Raw genomic sequence first — 20,552 nt, 5'->3', positions numbered from 1 at the left:
AAATACATTAAGGGAATTAAATGACCTTGGTCATTGTAATTTAAAGGCAATTCGACAACCAAATCATCACTTTGGCGCAATCTAATTCAAACTAAAAATTTCCGACTTTTTTCCTTTTTAGTTTTTTAAATGTTTATTTAGAGAATTACATCAGCTTCTTTCATTCTATGTCAAAAATTATCAAAATTTCATGTCCAGACATAAACACCATTAGTTTCTATATCACCTACTTCCTTGAGTTTAATTTGAGTTAGTATAACATTTCTAGCAAATATAGTAAATATTTAAAATAAATCAGATTTCTTTTTTCTCATAAAGAAACTAAAACAAAAAATGTTAAAATAATAAAAATGATCTCTTAGTCATTTGAAACAATTAAATGACTTAGCAGACAAATGAAGGAACCAATATCCTTGCATTACTTAATTATCGTGTAATTTAAATAAAAGGAAATCAGAAAATGCTTAGCAGTAATTTTCCAAGGAAGAAGAATCCAATACTAACTATAAAATGCTTAAATAATATAAACTAATATAGACAGAAATGAAGAAACCAACCACCAGACAGTTGAACATGTAAAGGATTCCCTTGAACTGGGAAGCAACATTAACGAGTGCAACAGACATAAAAAATACAAAACAGAGGAAACAGAAGGTTGACTTTTTTAATCAAAGAGCACTCCAATGCACTCTGTCTGCCAATATAAAACCTGTGATCCAAATTTTATAAACCATTTAAGTAGCCAATTGTGTTACCGGTAATATATCATAGAAACCGCTACTAACAAGTAAAGAGTTGCGCAAGCCTCTTATTCCGCAGCAATAGAAACATTTATCATCGGTGATCACAAGACACAAATTGCAATATAAACAATATTTGGCAGTCATTGTGCTATAACCAATCGAATGGAACATTTGCTACTGTCGAACATGATTTTTTTCGTCCAATATAAACAAATAAGGAAATATCAATAGACTAGTAAGGCGTTATATTGTATATAAATTTTATATACTAATAAATAAATCTTTTCATGTTAAGTTTATATCCACATTTGAAGCAGAATAAAAATTAAAATTGATAACAAAAAACAGGTGCTAAGAATACAGAATATGCTTTCATGAATATGTTATGATCAGTTTCCACATTTTCAGATTAAAAGCACCATTAAATAAAGTTTTGTTCTAAATAAAAACAAAGCAAAACAGAAATCGAAGATTATGTATAAACAAATGGAAAATTAAATAAATAATAAGGAAAAATATAAATGAGGTAATACACCAAAACGAATTCATCATAATACGTAACATGAATGGAGTTATTTCTTATACTAATAAAAGGTTGGAAAAAGAAAGAATACGACGAGAAGGTTATTATTGCAGAATATTTTAATTGCTCTGTAAAAAGGTAAAATAAGTTCATTGAAAGGAAGAGTAGACCGTTATGATATGTTCAATCACTTTGTTCAGCAGAATAATCAAATAAAATCGACACAGAATTGTGTAACTTGAACAAAATACTGCATAATCAAAAGTATTTATAAATAGTTGAATATTTAGTACCAAAAATAAAGGAACAGTAATAAAACATGAAACAAATATATAAGCTGAAAACTATATTAAACGAACGAACTGAGTACCCAAAATATACTTTGAGTAAGTTTAAGAATAGACGCTCTCGTTCTTCTTAAAGAAACCAAAAAATAAAATAAAATCAAAATTAAAAGTTTGAATGAACAGACTTGCTAATATCAAAACTGGTGTAACTTTAAATGTCTATATTGTAGTTTGAAAGGAAACAATTTCATATGGCAACAATAAATAAGGTTTTGTTCCAGACAAAATCTTCCATTTTAAGCAAAATATTTTTTTTTATACAAAATCTTTCTGTTTTAAAAATAACCTTTTTCTTTAACATCAAATATTAAGAACGAACCTTATTCTATTTAGAATAGACTATATTTATGACGAACTGACAGAGCGAGAGGCGAATTTGATAAAAATAACACTGAAAAAATCAAGGAGTAAATCAATATCATTGTATTATATAAAACCCATGAATTCCCTTTAATAATTACAGCAAAAATTAGTAAAAAAATGGAAGGTGCAGAATGGAAGCAAAATAAATAATATATAAATTTAGTGATATAAAATCTGAAAAAAAGTTATTATTGAAGAATTAAAAAGGAGCTAGTATTTAAGAAGTATAAACTAAATAAAATAAAGATGATTGTAAATATTGAATAATCATATCATTAAATAAGAATAAATTATAAAAATAATTAGTAGAATAGTTACAAAGCAATTAGGAATAATATTGAATATGTAAGCCTGATAAACTGAAAAATAATAAAAAAGAAAAATTACCCATCTTCCATGTCCACATAAACGCTTCCCTTCTTAACCAACCATAAATAAATATCGCTTCAAAGGGACAATTGTTAATACTTACCAACAAACAAACAAGAATCGAGTCAGTAATTTGAAGTGAAATACGATGGCATTATAACAGCAGTCAAAATAATATAAAAGAATTTTGAAAGAAAAACTCTAAAAATAAAGCGAAACATGTATTTAATGACTTGCAAGAAAAACATGTAAGTATAATATAAATCTTCTTTAATTTTCTCCCTTTTTATACAATTTATGCACTCTAATTTGAAATGATTAATGCAAAAGTGTCTGTAGTATTCTGTTTTGGTTTAAAAGTAAGTAATTTATATTATCAGATGCGAAATGTTTATCATAATAAGGATCAATACTGCAAAAATATGTCGTAGAAAAAAAAGTGAAATTCTCATTTAAATTGTCGATTGGATATATATATAATAAAGTGAAGGAGAAAAGTCGATAGAAACGAAATGATAATAGTAATTGTACTTAAATATTTATTATATATACATATATAAATATAAATATATTATAATTATTATTGTAAAACACATTATCTTCTTTAAGAAATTTCTTAATATAAAAAAGGTGAAATTAATAAAAAAAGGTGAATAAAATTATAAATGAATCTGAAAAAAAAATCTTGGACTTTTATTTTTGGGAGAAGTTTATAAGTAGAGCTCGAAGAGAAAGCGCATAGGTATAGTACAGTTAAAGCTATTTTCTTGAAATGTTTTCAGAAAATTATCGCCAGGGTTGCTTTCCTCCGAGGTTCGCAGACACTCAGAACTGATTCCAGCAAGTTTAATAAGACTTGAGGACGATGTGAGGGTGGCATATGCAACTTTTTCAAGTAGTATTCATGAGTTTAGCTCTAATAGTGGTCCCCATCACCCAGCCATAACAGTAGATACTCAAGATATTTCTACCACGCCTTCCTTACAATATAATGTTAACGAGCACCGAAACCTTTAATTCACTCCAAGAGCGATGAGTTGAGAGTCTTTAACTATAGCGATATAGCAACGAGATCATGAGGTGAATGATTTCACAAAGTGTTCTGGTACGATTATGAGTTTCTATCATTATCGTAATTATCGTACAGGAACTAGCTATTAAGGGCGCAACACGATCCTTACCTTTTTCGAGGTAGAACACGACCGTGTTTATCGTCCCCAAGACAAGGAACGAAATGTAAACAAAACTTGATGGTAAAATTACATCAAGTTCTACTTCTCATTTTTGGGACAAATCTCTAAAGACCCTTATTTACTACTTTAGACGAATGCTCGTCATTTTCACTAAACAAAAGTGGACAGTAGCGTGAGGCTTACAGATCAAATCTAGCAGGCTGGGAACTGTGGCTTAGTTAGTTGAAGGTACAGGAAAGGTGGTTACTCAATTTATTGAAAGGAAGATATCATATTTACGGCGCAACAACCGGTATCCGGGCTAGGCTTGCTTAATAAGGAACTTCAAGCATCCCGGTTTTGCGCCGAAGTCCACCAATTCGATTTCCCTAAAAGCTGCCTGCCCTCCTGACCTACGCCATCAGACAGGGTCTGCCTCGTCTTCTTTTCCTACCATAAATATTACCCTTTTTGACTTTCCGGGCTGGATCATCCTCATCCATATGGAGCAAGTGACACGCCCACTGCAACCTGTTGAGCCGGATTTTATCCACAACCATATGTCGTGGTGTCGCTCATAAATTTTGTCATTATGTAGGCTATATATTCGTCCACCCTCATGTAGAGAGTCAAAAATTCTTCGCAGGATTCTTTTCTCGAACGCGGTCAAGAGTTCGGAATTTTTTTCAACATAAGGACTGGGAAGAACATCGTCATGTACGAGTACAGTAAGAGCTTTGATCCTATGTTCAGAAGTTTCGAACGAAACAGTTTTTATAAGCTGAAACAGGCTATGTTGGCAACCAACAACCGTGTGCAGGCTTCTTCGTGATAGCTGTTATCGGTTGTGATTTTCAACCCTAGATAAGAATTAGAATTATCAGCGGTCTCAAAATTGTATTCTCCTATCTTTATTCCCCTTTGACCCGTGCAGTTCGATGTTGTTGACTGGTTGGTTTTTGGTACTGACGTTGCCACCATATACTTTGTCTTGCCTTCATTGATGTGCAGCCCACGATCTCGCGCCCATTGCGGCCTGTTCGGTATCGGTATCGGTATCGTCAGCATAGGCCAGTAGTTGGATGGATTTGAAAAGGATGGTGCCTCTCGCATTGACGTCTGCATTACGAATAACTTTCTCCTGGGCCAAGGTGAAGAGGAAGCATGACAGGGTGTCTTCTTTTCTTAGCTCGTTGTTGATGATGAAAAGTGTCGAGAATGATCCTGCCCTTTTATCTGGCCTCGCACATTGGTGAGGATTAGCCTAGTCAATCTTATTAACTGCGTCGGGATACAGAATTTTCGCATGGCCGTGTACAGTTTTACCCTGGCTATGCTGTGCAACTGATGTCGATATTGCAACAGTTTTTCCATCGCTTGTTGCAGAAAGAAAATCCGATCTACTGCTGGAATGAAGCCTGGAACGAAGCCTCTTTCGTATGAGCCAATGATGTTCTGAAAGTATGGCGCTATTCGGCCTAGCAGGATAGCGGGATAGATGGCACTCAGCAACGTGATACCTATATTATTGCTGCACTGCATGATATCCCCCTTTTGATGTATGGGGCAGATAATAAAGAAGACGAGCTAAACCGTCCCTGAGATGGAGTGGTGGCGTAAGTTAGGACGCCAGACAGCTGTTAGGGATATCGAATTGGTAGAGCTCGACTTAAAACCGGACTGTCTGGAGTTCCTTATTAAGACGGGCCTAGATCGGATATTGGTTGTTGCGCCGTTGATGATGATGACGACAGATAATGCCTTGTTGCCAGTTGTCAGGCATTCATTCGCTGTCCCACACTTTGAGCATCAGTTGATGAATCACTTGGTGTAGTTGGTTGCCTCCATATTTAAACAATTCGGCTGTAATTCCATCGGTCCCTGCCGACTTATGGTTTTTAAGCCGGTGGATTGCACGGGCTGTTTCTCGGCTGGAGCTGGAGGTCCCAGCTCAACGTTATTTTGGTTACTGTACGAGGTAGTTCGGCACGTGGAAAGTATTGTCAAGTGTGCCTAGAATGACTTTCCATCTTATGGAAGTAAAGGCATTTCTGACGAGAAACGTTACGAAGAGCACAACCAGTCAAGCTCGGGGCCTGCGTGCCGCCACTCGATGAACTTCATCAACGACTTGCATGACATCATCAAATGTGGATCTCACTGCCCTAAAGCCGAACTGCCATACCATACCAAGGGAATAAATTTCCAGTAGCATATAACGCTTCAACGAGTCTACTTCTGATTAGTTTTTCGAGTACTTTCCTGGTAGTGTCAAGGATACAAAGTAGTCGGCATGAAGACGCCTTGCCCTTTAGTGATCAGCGCAAACGTCGCCACCTTCCAAGGAGAAGGGAAAATTCCCTCTTTCAGACAAGCGTAGAATGCGCTGAGCCGGTCGATATTAGAGCACTAATTTATATACCTCAGCTGGAATACCATCGGGTCCTGATGCCTTCGACTTTTTCATAGAGATGACTACCTGTTCCAACTCTTTTACAGAGAAAGGTGGTGAATCCTCGGCACTCTCGGCGCTGCCGTCAACATCCCGTACAGGTTGCGCAAGGAATAGTGCCCGAGTCCATCTGCCCAGTCTGAAGTGAACAGAGTTTCCGCATGGCCCCGATTTTTCGAGTTACCAGCTTGTAACCGAGTCCCCACGAGTCGCCATTCACCTTGTCGACCAGATCCTGGCAGCAGCGAGCTTTGCTTGCTGTTTATTGACAAACCTTTTGATGTTCGTCTTCGCGACGTCAACGCGCAGAAAGGGTGCAAGTGACGCACGCCAAGAGTTTGTGTCGAATACAATATTTGGTCGAAGTGGTGTTAGGCAGACACTATAAAACCCTAATCACCGAATTCAGACAACGACGTCTCAAACCCAGATGGCAGTGATACCTGATATGTCGGGGTGCCATGAAGTTGGCTAATTGTTTCGATACTGTCCACTGATAAGTATTAGATCAACTCTGATTTTCACAGCAAACTGTGCTAGCAGCTCATTAGGGGTTGCACTGGGCAGCATAGTTATCTATAGGATGCGAATCATATTGACCGCATCCCAGCTGTTTTCGGTTCTTCTCTTAAGAGGCGTCACAATCCCTGCATAGAGCGCAACTCTGCCTTTCATTGTAGAGATTCACTTTATGGCCTCCCTGACCACATTTACGGCATGTTGCCCTTCTATCAGGTCCCCGAGAAGCTGCAGACGTGTACACATAATCCAGACATCTACATTTGGTCGGGGCAGCCCAGTTTCATATCCTTCACACTACCCAACTGGAGCGATGGGTTAAGTGTTTAGTTAAACTGCGCCACAACCAGAACAAAGCGGCGAGTTGGAGGTCCCGCCAACTGAAGACGATGGACAACGAACTGGGAAAATGAGGTCCTCCCTCTATATCCTCAATAAAAATTCCTTCTAGTTATCAAGCTCTTAATAGGTTGCGATGCGAATACTAAACATATTTGTTGAGACAGTAGCAAATATAATCCAAAAGGAGAGAAGCTATTTGATTTCATCACTTCAGCTGGTTTTATGACTGCAAACGTAGGGTGCGCAACCCCTTCAACACGCAAGTGCTGCAAGGGGAACTGGAACACTGCGAAAGCGGTTGTTACTCATGGAAAGGTGAGAGCTGTCATACTGTCCTTTGAACATTTAAAAGCACCTGGCATGGATGGCATCTATCCGGCAATGCTAAAGGAGAATCTGGAGCACCTAGAGTGAACTATAAGAAATATTTTTCGAGGATGTCTTCCTCTGGCCTACGTGCCTTCCTCTTGGCAAAAGGTTAAGGTAGTCTTCATACCAAAACTTGGGAAATATAACTATTCTAATCCAAAGAACTTCAGATAGATCAGCTTGTCTTCATTTTTGCTGAAAGGTTTGGAGAGGCTGGTGAAGCACCATATTCGTGGAAACGCACTTAGGTCGCACCCACTTGGTCAAAACTAACATGCTTACCAGCGTAGAAAGTCCTGTGAGTCTGCTCTTCATTCTTTGGTCTCAAAGATAGAGGATGCAACTTTGAATGATGAGTACGCGATAGGGGTGCTCGTGGACATTGAAGGGGCTTTTGACTGTGCGCCTTTGATGGTGTTGATGATTAATTTAATTAAATGGGTCCATGCTATGCTAACACAGGGATTGCTGTGCGCTGAGGTGGGGGTCGATCGCTATCTGACTGCAGAAGAAACGATTCTCGTGTCCACATACACCTGTTTGGTAGAGTTACCCTGAAGAGTGGAGAGAACTGGGAAGTCCCAGAGGAATGCGCGGCGGGATATACGGAAGTCTTCTACACCGATGGCTCAAAAGCAGAACAGGGTTCTTGAGCCGGAGCCTACCTCTCGAATAAAAATGAGAAGTGGGCTTTTCCTTTGGGACAATATGCAACGGTTTTTCAAGCCAAAGCCTATGCGATCCTAAGGGCGGCAAACTGGGTGATTGACGAGCGGTTGAAGGGAAGGTACATCGCAATCTGCAGTGGTAGCCCAGCTGCATTGAGGGCGTTGAGTAGTCCTTTGACCACCTCGAAAATGGTTCAGGAATGTAGAAACCGTTTGGACTGTATCTTTAGATTCAAACGGTAGAACTACTCCGGGTACCTAGTCACTGTGACGTAGAGGGAAATGAAATCTCGGATGCTTTAGCGAAAGAGGGGTGAATCTCTCCTATGCCGGGACCGGAACCAGCAATTAGAGTATCAGTGCCATTGGCTCAGTCTGTTTTCAAAAACTGGGAAGAAACTTCCCACAATGACAGGTGGAAGAGCCTAAATGCCGCTTGATACACCAAACTTTTCCTGCCAGAACCGAACATGCGTACCGTACAGTTTATCTTGTTGAAAAGCAGGAGGACTTGCAGGTGTATTGTGGGCATTCTGACAGGCCATAATTTACTAACATGGCATATGTTCAGAATAGAAATTACTCAAGATGACACGTGTCCCTCCTGTGATGAGGAAGTGGAATCCACGGAGCATTTCCTATGTGAATGCCCCGCCTATGGATGCATCAGGCATAAGATCTTTGGTGCCGATGTTCTCCAGCTGCGACGAGTAGTACCGCATCCACTAACGGAAATCCTGCGATACGTTAACGAATCCGGAATATTCCATTAGACGGGGGCGGCGAGTACAATGGGCCAACACGGCCTGAGTGTTCAGAAGCTATGGCTTCAAATTTAATTAATTAAGGCAATTATAAGGCGTCTTTGTACGGGTGTAGGGACGGCAGGGTAGGCAGGGGTGGACCTAGTCCTTTAAAAATCCCAGTCGTAATTAGTAACACAAAGATAACAAGTTTTTTGCTTGCACCTTTAATGAAAAGTTAAATTTTAATCAATCCTCATTCAAATCGAAGATAAACTTATCTGCTAAAGAAATCTTTTTGGTTTTTCAATTTCGGATGAAGCAATCATAAGCTATTCTGACAACGGAATGGAAACTATATATATAGGTTGTCCACAAAGTTTTCGCACAAATATTAAAGTGACAATTAAAAAGCAATTAGCAGACAAACCAAAACAGCAGGTACAACATGTGATATCCCAATGGAAAGGTCAGAGTCCTAACTATAAAATGCATGGTAAATTATCCTTGAAGGATCAGTGTTGTGAAGGATATTCAAGGATAAACATGGAATTCGACAAAGTACATTTTCGTCATTGCATTTTGTACGAGTTTCAAATGGGGACGAAGGTGCCGAAGGCGATTGAAAATTTGTCGAAGGTATTCGGTGAAGGAAAGGTAAAGCGCAGGACAGTTTACGATTGGTTCGAAAAATTCTACAGCGGAGACCTGACACTTGAAGATGAACCTCGCTCAGGAAGACCCTATACGATTGACGACGATATCCTGCGCAACAAACTGGAAGCGAATCCTTTTCTTTCGACACGTGTGCTTGCAGAGGATCTCGGTGTATCAAAATCAGGAGTAGCAGTAGCCATTACGCGTCTTGGATATGTTTTGAAGAGCACAAAGTGGGTACCGCACGAACTGACTGAGCGAAATCTGGCCGATAGAGTGAGAATTTGCTCCGCTAACCTTTTACGGAACGAAAACGACCCTTTTTTGAATCGATTGGTAACTGGCAATGAGAAATGGATTGTGTACGAAAACGTAGCGAAGAAACGAGCCTACACTCATCGAGATCAACCGGGTCCATCGGTAGCAAAGCCGTCTATTCATCAGCAGAAGCGAATGCTCAGTATATGGTGGGACGTTCGTGGCCCCATACACTACGAGCTTTTGGGACCAAACGAGACCATTACCGCCGATAAGTACTGCGAGCAGCTCGACAGATTAAACACCCAGCTACGTTCGAAACGACCAGCATTGGTCAACAGGCGAAATATTGTCTTTCATCATGATAACGCCCGGCCGCATACATCTTTAACTACTCAGCGAAAATTGAGTGAGCTTGGCTGGGAAGTTTTGAGTCATCCTGCGTATAGTCCCGACCTTGCTCCTTCTGATTACCATTTGTTCAGGTCCCTCCAACATTTTCTGGATGGTAAAAAAATGACTTCTGAAGCTGACCTCCAAAGTGCACTTCGCACGTACTTTGAGGGGAAGGGGGAAGAGTTTTATAGAGGGGGGATTTTGAAGTTGCCCGATAGATGGAGGGAAGTCGTATCTAATGGAGGCAATTATATATTAGATTAAATAATTAAAGGTTTTTATAAACATATCTGCTGAATTCTGTCTTTGATTTGTGCGAAAACTTTGTGGACAACCGATATAATATTCTGAAAATGATGCTTAATAATATACACAAGATAAAAACAAACATTATTAAATAAAATACTCTGAAAAATTTTTTTCAAAACAGTGCCTTTGTCTCATATTGCAGACCCTTTTCTCCCCTTAAAAATGTAATTTCATCATTGTAGTTTGGATTAAGCTACTGGTCTATCAATTTCATCCCAAATGTTTTTCTTGTTTATTTTCTTCGTCATTTTATAGAGAAGCATACCTCCAAATTTCATAATGATCGATTTATTACTTTTTGAGTTAGAATTCCCACAAATGCGAGAAAAAACATTTTGAGAATAACGCGTTTGAAAAAAATTTGTTTGAAAAGCCTCCTTTCGGATATGAAGACATCTGTCACTCTTAATTACGAAGAGTTACGAGTACACAGCGCATTCTAGGATAGCTGAGCTAACGATCTACGCAATACGAATTAAGGTTTTGTTTCACACAAAACCTTAAAAAAGTCGATTTTAAAATCCTCCAAATATGACTTCCCTTCTTAACGGAAACATCGACCATTAAAGTTTCTCAAGAGATTTTTCCACTTTCACCAACTTCCTGTCAACCTCCTCCGTGAACTATCTCAAACAACAATGCAGCCGTCACTGTAGGCGTTCGGTTTGCGCCTTCCTTACGCCGCAGAAGCTTTAAACAAAGTAGAGACATCAACCTCGACGGCTTTCGAAGCTTCATTCTATCACAGATCATCACCGAGGTTCATGACGATAAGAATTCTTAAAGATGACTCTAGTTGCTTGCTCCATTGTAATTTGCATTGAATACTCAAACTAGTTTGATTTGAAAGTGAAATTAGAGTCAGCCTCCGACGCGCATTTGTGGGCGGGTGTGTCTTTAAGACAGTAAACGGTCTGTGGCGCACCAGATGTGGAATTAGTAACATGAAAATGCACTTTGCGATGCAAGGCGAGGTATGCGGTGGAATTCGTTCTCTGTCTCAATTATTCCACTATCAAATATGACAATAATGAACGCCCACTTCTTTATTTTCGGTTGAATGTGGGGGACCGTCAGCGTTTTTTCTTCAAGCTCTGATGCCCTTCAGTCGCGTTTTTCCGCGGATACGTGAATTTCAATTCGCTACTTTTTCCAGAAAAACATGATTTCTACTACCAGGCGTTGAGAAACTCCACGTCTGAGGAGAAGTAAATTGTGTATTACGGAATCATCTGCTCTTGGCGCCGTCAGCACTGCGCCGTCGTTCGTCCATTCCCAGACAGTTCCCAGCCCCACAAAAACAACCCACAAATTACACGTCTTGCAGTCGAGAGAATCTCCAAAGGTCGAGTCTCCGGCAGAGGAAGTGAGCATTGTATTGTTGTTGCAGCCGCCTGTTCACTGCCTACCTTATCATTACTCTACCATCATCTCGACCTTCTAACCACTTCCCAACCAACCATCATCCATCCGTTCCACTCAACTACGACGGCTCCGGTCAAGCCGACGCAGACGTTCTGTCCATTTACGGCACTCGGTGGGTAGCAGCAGCACAGTGAGGAGCATCTTCTTCAAGAATGGTTGAACAGGTGGAAATCAAGAAGATTACGCGGGGAGAAGGTACGCAAGTAAGAAACGTACCGAGAATGAATTCATGACCGTGGGAAATCTGCAATGTTCGAGTATCTTTGAAGTAGTGCTACATTGAGAGGTTCAATCGCAGAAAGTAGATAGATAGGAATAAGAAGCACTGCAAACAGTGTAGCTTTGCTAATATCTGACTATCCATAGACTTGACTGTGGAACTTGGTACAATTAATGAAAGAAGCACGCAGAAATGGGTGCTTAGTAGCTCGATCCTCCGTTGTTTCTTCATCCTATTTCTATGTAGGCCAGGGATATCCTGCCAGCAAAAAAAGGGGTAAAATATTGATACACTTGTCCAGTATCTAAGTAAAGCTCTATAAAATAATCCAAGATACCCATAATCCCAACGCCTTACTACGCTTTTATTCTAGTCAATTCGAAATCATGGGGTGGATTTTTATAACTCATATTCATCGCGTACATCATTTGCGGAATATGTTCCCGGATTTATGAAAATTGGCGAAAAAACGCATTCGAATATACGAAAGAACGTACTCAGAACAGCAAAGCAACCTACCCGGATCACCTCATCGATAATAATTTAACAGCTTAAAACAATATAGCTTGCATGAGCCTCAATTTGGCAGTTGCTAGTTAGCTCCGTTATTTAATATTGACGTAGTCATACGTGAAAATTTTGGAAACTTTGCTTATTGTTTTTCATAAAGGGTTTTACAAGTGGAATAGACACAATCCCCCTCTGAAAAGGGTATCTCACTGATTAGTAGCTAAATTCGTAAAGGTTTTCCCTCGGTACCGGGGATCTAATACCGTGAAATAATGGAGTGGCATGATGATCAGAATATGATCAAAAGTAAACGTCGATTAAAATGGCCAATACTTAGATGGGTAACCACAGACGCGAAATGTATAGATAAGATATCTACCGTCTGCTGGCCAATCAATTATGGACACGCTAGATGACAAACCACTGAACACTGCAGGTTACTTAGTTGATAAGGTCTCAACCGTACTTCCGGTAGATATATCAACATCGCTTGCTTTTAGCAACAGAAACCGGAACTACCATTTAATAGACACGGTTCTCAGCAGGCAACAGAACACCAAAGGAATCGCTAAGCTCATACTCAACAATAAATATCGACGAATTTCGCTTGCAGATACACATATTCGAAGCAGATTTCTTAGTGCATAACGCTTTTCTTTAGTACGGTTGGTTAGGAAGGTGCCAGAAGGTTCAATGCCAACCACATGATAATTACTACCAGAACTCCGTATAATAACTTTCAACTGAAGTTGAATAACGTGTCACCGACAAAGACCAAACTCCACCATGTTATATACATATCATGCTGGTCCCAAGCCCAGATAAGGAAGATGGCTTGAGGCAACGTACTTTGTACTATCTTCAGTAAAACAAAAAGAAGGTCAGAAAAAGAGATACATAAAGTATAGTTGGAGTTATTCCACTATGCGAAGTCCTCCCTAATCTCTCTTGGTGACATGTCCTGCTACAGGCCGACCAAGAAACCGCATCCAATGTCATTAAAAGCAAAATGATCGTGGTGTGTCGTAAGCCTCGGAGAAATGCTGGGGCGTTCACCTCAGCGGCGTGGCTGGACGGGCCCCGATCCTGTTGAGAAAGTGACAAGGGTTCTCGATGCAGGCACGTCGTCAGGACTTAAGAACATCAGTCCGAACAAAACAATTACGTATCTATATATTGGTACCCTTCCTGGATAGACTGCGGAGTTCGCAAGGATCCTTCGGAAAAGGCGCATTGATATCTGCGCTCTATAAGAAACCCGACATAGAACGCAAACGCGGTAAAAATGGCTATAAATTAATATTATATATAAATATTGTTCGTTTTGTTAGCCCACACACTCAATGCCGTGTTGGCTTTGCCATCTTCGTGATGCCATTGAAAAAGTCGAACGATCTGATTACCGGCTGATGAAACTTATCATTATGATCGCACTATTCACCGCGTATGCCCCATAGACAGATTGACCTGATGTCGAAAAAGGTGCGTTCTGACAACTTCTCGATGCAAAAACTTGTCACTTGCCTGCTGACAACTATATCATCACTGCAGGCGACCTTAATGGTCATGTGGGTGAAAAGCCAGACAACAACATGTGGCGGGAGAGGTGAGGGTTTGGAGCGCTCAATGTCGATTTTGCGGACACCCATGATCTTGTAATTGTGAATACATGGGTCATCAAAAGTTTAAACAGTAAAACGCAAATCCACTATATTCTCTTTCATTTTACCACCGTTCTCTATGTGACTAACGCATCTGAACCTGGGCCGTTGATCGCCGTCTTGTGAATTAAGCCCCCTATGAAACAGCGTGAAAAACGCACTGGCACTGGCCCACGCATTAAATGCTAGCGATTTTGGGAGAAGAAAGAACAAATGATCTCCCTTACGCGATTACCAACTATTAAGAATGTGAGAAAATCGTGAAGACACTATACACAAAGTGGCCTATGCAACACTTCTCCTTCATGAAGAAATATTTCTACTGCTCTGGTCCCACGAACAGGGCTCGAAATGGCACGGCAACTCCAAGATCCCAGGAATGCTTCTTCACATCAGGCGCGGCAATAATTGCTACATGCCTGAACATCTCTTTGTATGCAAGAGGGATCAGATACTCTATGATGACTAACTCATTTTGGAGCCATGTTGCCGCTATACGTGCATCAAATATTTGATCCGGCTCATCTAACTCTGGCAACATGATCTCAGGCACCTATGTATCAATACGACTCTCATACTCCGCCAGCTCCTTTGTGGGACGAATACTGCGCAGCTGGTCATGTTTAGCACTGATCTCGCTTATCGGGGTTTTGGCCCCCATGGAAAATTCTGAAATCTCTTGTTGATTTGCCGCTCGACCTGCTGATACTCTAAGTTCGTGATATTGAGCGTCAAAGCTGCAATCTTAGCCTGCTGATGCTTCATAGCCTTCACCTCCTCACGAATAGCTACATCTCGATAACTAAGGTATGCTACTATTCCCGCAGCTGCCAGGGCAGGTATATACTTGGCACCCAGCCTCCAGAGGCTACTAGCCACTATGGGAACTGTACCAACCCGCTTTAGCCGATTGATTTTGTATGCGGCGTTCAGCTATCGGTTAACTTCCTCCGCTTCTAGCTTATTTGCAACTTTGAGCACATTACAATGGTCCCGAATTTCCTCCATTGTCTGTCGTCCGCATTTTTGCCGAATTTTTCCAATTGTTGCGTCATGAGGTCCAGGTCCCGTGTGAGACTCACTGAAGTCGCGATTGTATACTTAAGGTCGAATGCTTTTACCTGAACTAATCCCAGTTATACTACTCTGGTTTCTAAAAGCAGATCCATTGACCATGGAACTACAGGCACTGGGATCAGGCATAAAGACAGCAAAGTTACTACATGTGGCCTCCGTCTGACCCTTCCCCTTGTTCTGAGTGGAATGCCCGACGAGACCGTCTCCGATTTGATCGTAGTACCAGCAGCCTTACCCTCCGGTGGTAACTGCCTTTTCCCTTCTGGATGAAGGGGAGCGAGTTGATTTACCGCCCGATGGACGTTTTCGCTGCCGGTTGTTCTAAGCCGTACTTGCCGCACGGCCCCTTTAGAATCTGGATAGACCTCTAGTACTCGCACCATTCTCCAGTCTAACGGACTATGACCATTCTCTCGGATCAGTACCAAGTCTTCTTCAGTCACTGACCTTCCCGGCTCGTTCCACTTGTAACTTTTTTGGAGATAACCCAAATAGTGATCTTCAAACTTGGACCAGAAATGTCGCCGTTGCTCCTGAATCTGGAGCTATTTCTTGGTCGCTCGCAGGCCTTCGCGTAGCCCTTCGCCCTACGGGGGCTCCTTTGGATCAGGAAATGAGCGGGAATTAATACTTGCAGGTCATGGCTATTATCGGCTAACGGGTACAATGGCCATCTATTTAGTATTGCCTCCCACGTGCAAATAGCAGTATAAAAGTTGTCATACGTGAAATTGGATATGGAAGGCACCCTTCTGACATAACGTTTCAGGCTTCCAACTACGGCCTCAAGTCATTCAAGTGATTCATCAACCGATATACTGCTTTGGACTGACGATGTTGAAATGAAGGGACGTGAAAAGAAACGCCTTTACCATAAGTTTCTCATTAATAAGACACTGGCCAATTGACAAATTTAGAAGAATGCCAACCAAGAAGCAAAGAAAGCGATCGCTGTCACCAAGCAGTCCATTTCAAAGATTTTTATGATAAAGTGAACACTCGGGATGACGAGAGAGATCTGCATTGATTTGTCAAAACCCAACACCAACACTCCTGTTGCGTCAATGAGAAGAACGATACTTTGCATACCGATCGACGAGCGGCGATGGATAGATGGCGAGAATACTTCGAGCAGATATCAACTGAAGAATTTGTTCTTCCTCCACTTCCACAAGCATTTCCGACATTTGAACCCATTCCACTTGACGGGGAGGAAGACGGGGAAGTGGCCGATGATAACCTCCATTGTGATGGCACCGGGCGACGCTATACTCACTTTGGCTTGCCGGGCGTGATGCAGTAGGCGAATGCTCCAAAGGCCTAATTAGAGCGATCAGACCCCAGTCTGCACGGGAACTCACTTGAAGTGGCAATAGTCACGAAACCTGACCAGGTGTATACTAGTACCATGGGAACTGGGATAGCCCCTGAATTCACATATTTTAGGTGAATTCCTGTTGTATGTGCGTTCAGCTCGGTTGCTTGCGGTTGGCTCCCTAGTGAGAGCTTGATGGGGATTGTGGTTGCATTCAAGCGAACAGAGACCTTCGAGCCTAAGCGTGGTGTTACGGTTCAACACGGGTGCCGTATTCCTTAGTTCGGTAGAAATTTAGATAGGTCTTGCATCCACCAGTATGAATGCTGAGCCATGCACTCGGAAAGAACTGGTAAAGTCGTAGCTTGCTGCGGTGGGGCTCTGATTTTAGTCACAAAATCAGTCCGTGTCTTAAGAAGACCGTGGGACTTACCACGAGACAGGTAGCCACGTAAAACACCGTGACGTAACTATCAGCGCAACTGACGTCAAGGAGGCAGTAAAACGAGTGACATCGGGGAAAACATCTGAGCTCTGGAAAGCGAAGAGCTAGGGCCCAACACTGTGGCTCAGTGAATTCTTCAATCGGGTTATTGCGGAAGATAAAACAAAATACCACAATTTCAACATAGAAAAAGAAAGGCAGTCCAGCAGAATCTTCAAATTGCCGCACCATATCATAACATTTTTGAAAGAATGCTTGACAACCGTATTCGGGAAATCATTGAAATAACGGTAAATCAAGCCGGATTCATCAAAAACTACGGAACTACTGACGCAATACACGTAGCGCAGTTATGTACTCATGAAAAACACCGTGAGAAGCATTGGCCTCTTTACATTGCATTTACGGATATAGAGAAGGCGTTTGACCGTGTGCCACACGAACTCATCTGGTATGCTTTACGGCAACACTTAGTGCCAGAAGAACTCCTGCGCTGGGTTCAATTGCTTTACCACGATCCGAAAAGTAAAGTTCAAAGTGTGGCGGGTGTATCAAAACCGCTTCTTGTCTCTGTTGGTATTCATCAAGGAAGCTTCATCTCACCACTCCTCTTTGTTCTTGTTATGGACATCGTCACACGGGACATTCAAGGTCCAGCGCCCTTCACACTGCTTTATTCGGATGATGTTTTCCTAGCGTCTAATAGCAAAAATGATCTCGAAGAACTTACCCGAAAATGGAATAATCGCCTAATGCAACACGGTCTCAGATTGAATCTGAATAAAACCAAATTTTCAGCGCCCCATACCCATGAAACAGGCACAATCACTGTCAGCGGCAGTGACCTACCCAGAACTGACTCTTTAAATATATCGGGCCAATGCTATCAGCCAATGAAGAACTGCGTTTTGAAATTGCTTCACGCATTAAAACAACCTGGATGAAATAGCGTTCCACGACTGGTGTTCTTAGCGGTAGACATATCAACCAACATATCAAGTCCAGAATTTACCGCAATGTCGTCCGCCCTGCTATGTCTATGGTTCTGAGGTTTGGCCGACTATAAAAAACAGTAAACGACGTCACAGTTTTTTTGCTAAGAACCCAAGTCTCCGAGGAATACATAATGACGGGAACGATCATTGTCTTGTACAGTAAGAGCTTTAACCCTATGGTGAGATGTTCCGAGGGAAATAGTTTTTGTAAGGTGAAATAGGCTCTGTTGGCATCCAACAACCGTTCGCGGATTTCATCATCGTAGCTGTTATCGGTTGTGATTTTCGACCCTAGATAGGAGAAATTATCAACGGTCTCAAAGTTGTAGTCTCCTATCTTTATTCTTCCCGTTTGACCAGTGCAGTTTGAAATTGTTGGTTGGTTGGTTGTTGGTGCTGATGTTGCCACTATATACTTTGTCTTGCCTACATTGATGTGCAGCCTCTCGCGCCGCCTGCTCGATCAGGGCAAAGGTATACTGTACATCTCGGGTTGTTCTTCCCATAATGTCAATATCGTCAGCGTAGGCCAGTCGTTGGGTGGAAGTGAAGAGGATGGTGCCTCTGACATTTACGTCGGCATCACGAATCACTTGCTCCAAGGCCAGGTTAAAGAGGATGTATGATAGGGCATCCCCTTGTCTTAGACCATTGTTGATGTTGAATGGTCTCGAAAATGATCCTGCCACTTTTATCTGGCCTCGCACATTGGTCAGGGCCAGCTTAGTCAGTCTCATCAATTTCGTTGGGATACGGAATTCTCTGAGGGCCGTGTACAGTTTCACCCTGGCTATGCTATCATAGGCAACTTTAAAGCCGGTGAAAAGATGATGCAACTAATGCCCATATCCCAACAGTTCTTCCGCCGGTTGCCGCGGAGAGAAAATCTGATCTGTTGGTGATTTGCCTAGAATGAAGCCTCTTTGGTATGGGCCAATGATATTCTGAGCGCATGGGGCTATCCGGCCTAGCAAGATAGAAGAGAATATCTTATAAATGGTACTCAGCAACTTGATACCTCTAGAATTGTTGCATCCCCATTTTATATATGGGGCAGATAATGCCTCGTTGTCAGTCGTCAGGTATTGACTCGCTGTCCCATACTTTGAGCGCCAGTTGGTGAACCGCTTGGTGTAATTGATCGTCTCCATATTTAATCAATTCGGCTGTAATTCTATCGGCTCCTGGCGACTTATGGTTTTTAACTCGATGAATTGCACGGACTGTTTCTTCTATGCTTGGTGGTGGCAGTATTCATCCGTCGTCTTCAATTGGCGGGACCTCCAGCTCGCCGATATTTTGGTTGTTGAGCAGTTCATCAAGATACTCAACCCATCGCTCCAATATCTCGGCAGGATGAGCATTGAAGTGTATGAGGCTTCATCCAGCTGACTTGTTGGTAAAACTTCCGCGCCTGATGCGGTTGCTTTTTTCGTCTGTGAAGTCTCTTCTCCATTCGACGGAGTTCTTTGTAAGTCTCTGTGCGTTCCCGCGTTCTTTGAGAATGCAACATTACTCGATATGCAGCATTCTTCCATCCGTTGCTAGCTTACATTAATCGTCAAACCAGCGGATCCGACTTTTCTTACGGCTGGGGCCAAGTATGTTTTTTTTTTTGGAGTAGGGTAGATGAATGCGTTTACGCACAGAGTGTTGGACTCCCGCAACAGCACGCTGGCGGACTACCAACTAAACACCTCCCTGTCATCAGAGAACTAGCCTGGAACCGTTTGACACATTACTTCGGGCTAGCCCTCCCGCTCTCCCGGCTTTGGGAGCCTTCAAGTCAGGGAATTCCTTTCACCAACGGGAGGGGAGGGGAGGAAGGGAGTTGTTAGTTCAGGGAACCCCTTACCGTCCGATCCCTCTGCCGGTCGAGTTCAATCTTCTTCGTGGTAAGAAGAGCCCGAACATAATGCGCAATACGATTCCAGCTGCCAGCGCTCTTCAGCATCTCTCTGACAATGTTGTCTGGAGAGAGCTCCCCTGTGTCTGCATAAAGCTGCTGGCGGAGGCCATCCCACCTCTCGCAAGAGAAAAAGGTGTGTTCAGCGTCATCCGGCACTCTATTGCAGAACACACAATCAGGAGATCGCGCCTTCCCAACCCTGTGCAGGTAAGACTGAAAACCTCCATGCCCACTTAGAAGTTGGGTAAGGAAGTAATCAATCTCACCGTGCTTTCTGTTCAACCACGGGTCTAATTTGTCGATGAGCCGCGCAGTCCACTTGCCCCTTAGCTCATTTTGCGAAGAAACTTGCCACTCGTTAAGGGTGCGTTGACGTTCTTCACGGGCAACCACTTCTCTTAAGTTTTCGCCCTTACGGCGATAGATAGCTTTGCGCTCCTTTGCAAGGAGGGCAACGGGGATCACTCCCGCAATCACCCCCGCAAGGGGCCAAGTATGTTTGTAGTCGTATCATTGATACGTTCTTCCACGAGTCCAAGAACTCTTGCTCATTCAGGATACGTCCTACTTCGACTGAGGTGAATGCCTTAGTATATGCTTTGGATCTCTCAACACAATCATTTTGTTTTTAAACGACATTGAGTGCATTTTTTTGCTCAGCCTGCCACACCACCTGTTACCAAGAAGGATTAGGTAGGATTTAGCATTGTGGAGTAATTCCAGCTGAATTTGTTTATCTCGTTCCCTAACCTTAGCATTGTATTT

Source organism: Hermetia illucens, chromosome 4 (assembly GCF_905115235.1).
Source record: "Hermetia illucens chromosome 4, iHerIll2.2.curated.20191125, whole genome shotgun sequence".
NCBI classification, from domain to species: domain Eukaryota; kingdom Metazoa; phylum Arthropoda; class Insecta; order Diptera; family Stratiomyidae; genus Hermetia; species Hermetia illucens.
This window is presented reverse-complemented; position numbering follows the sequence as displayed.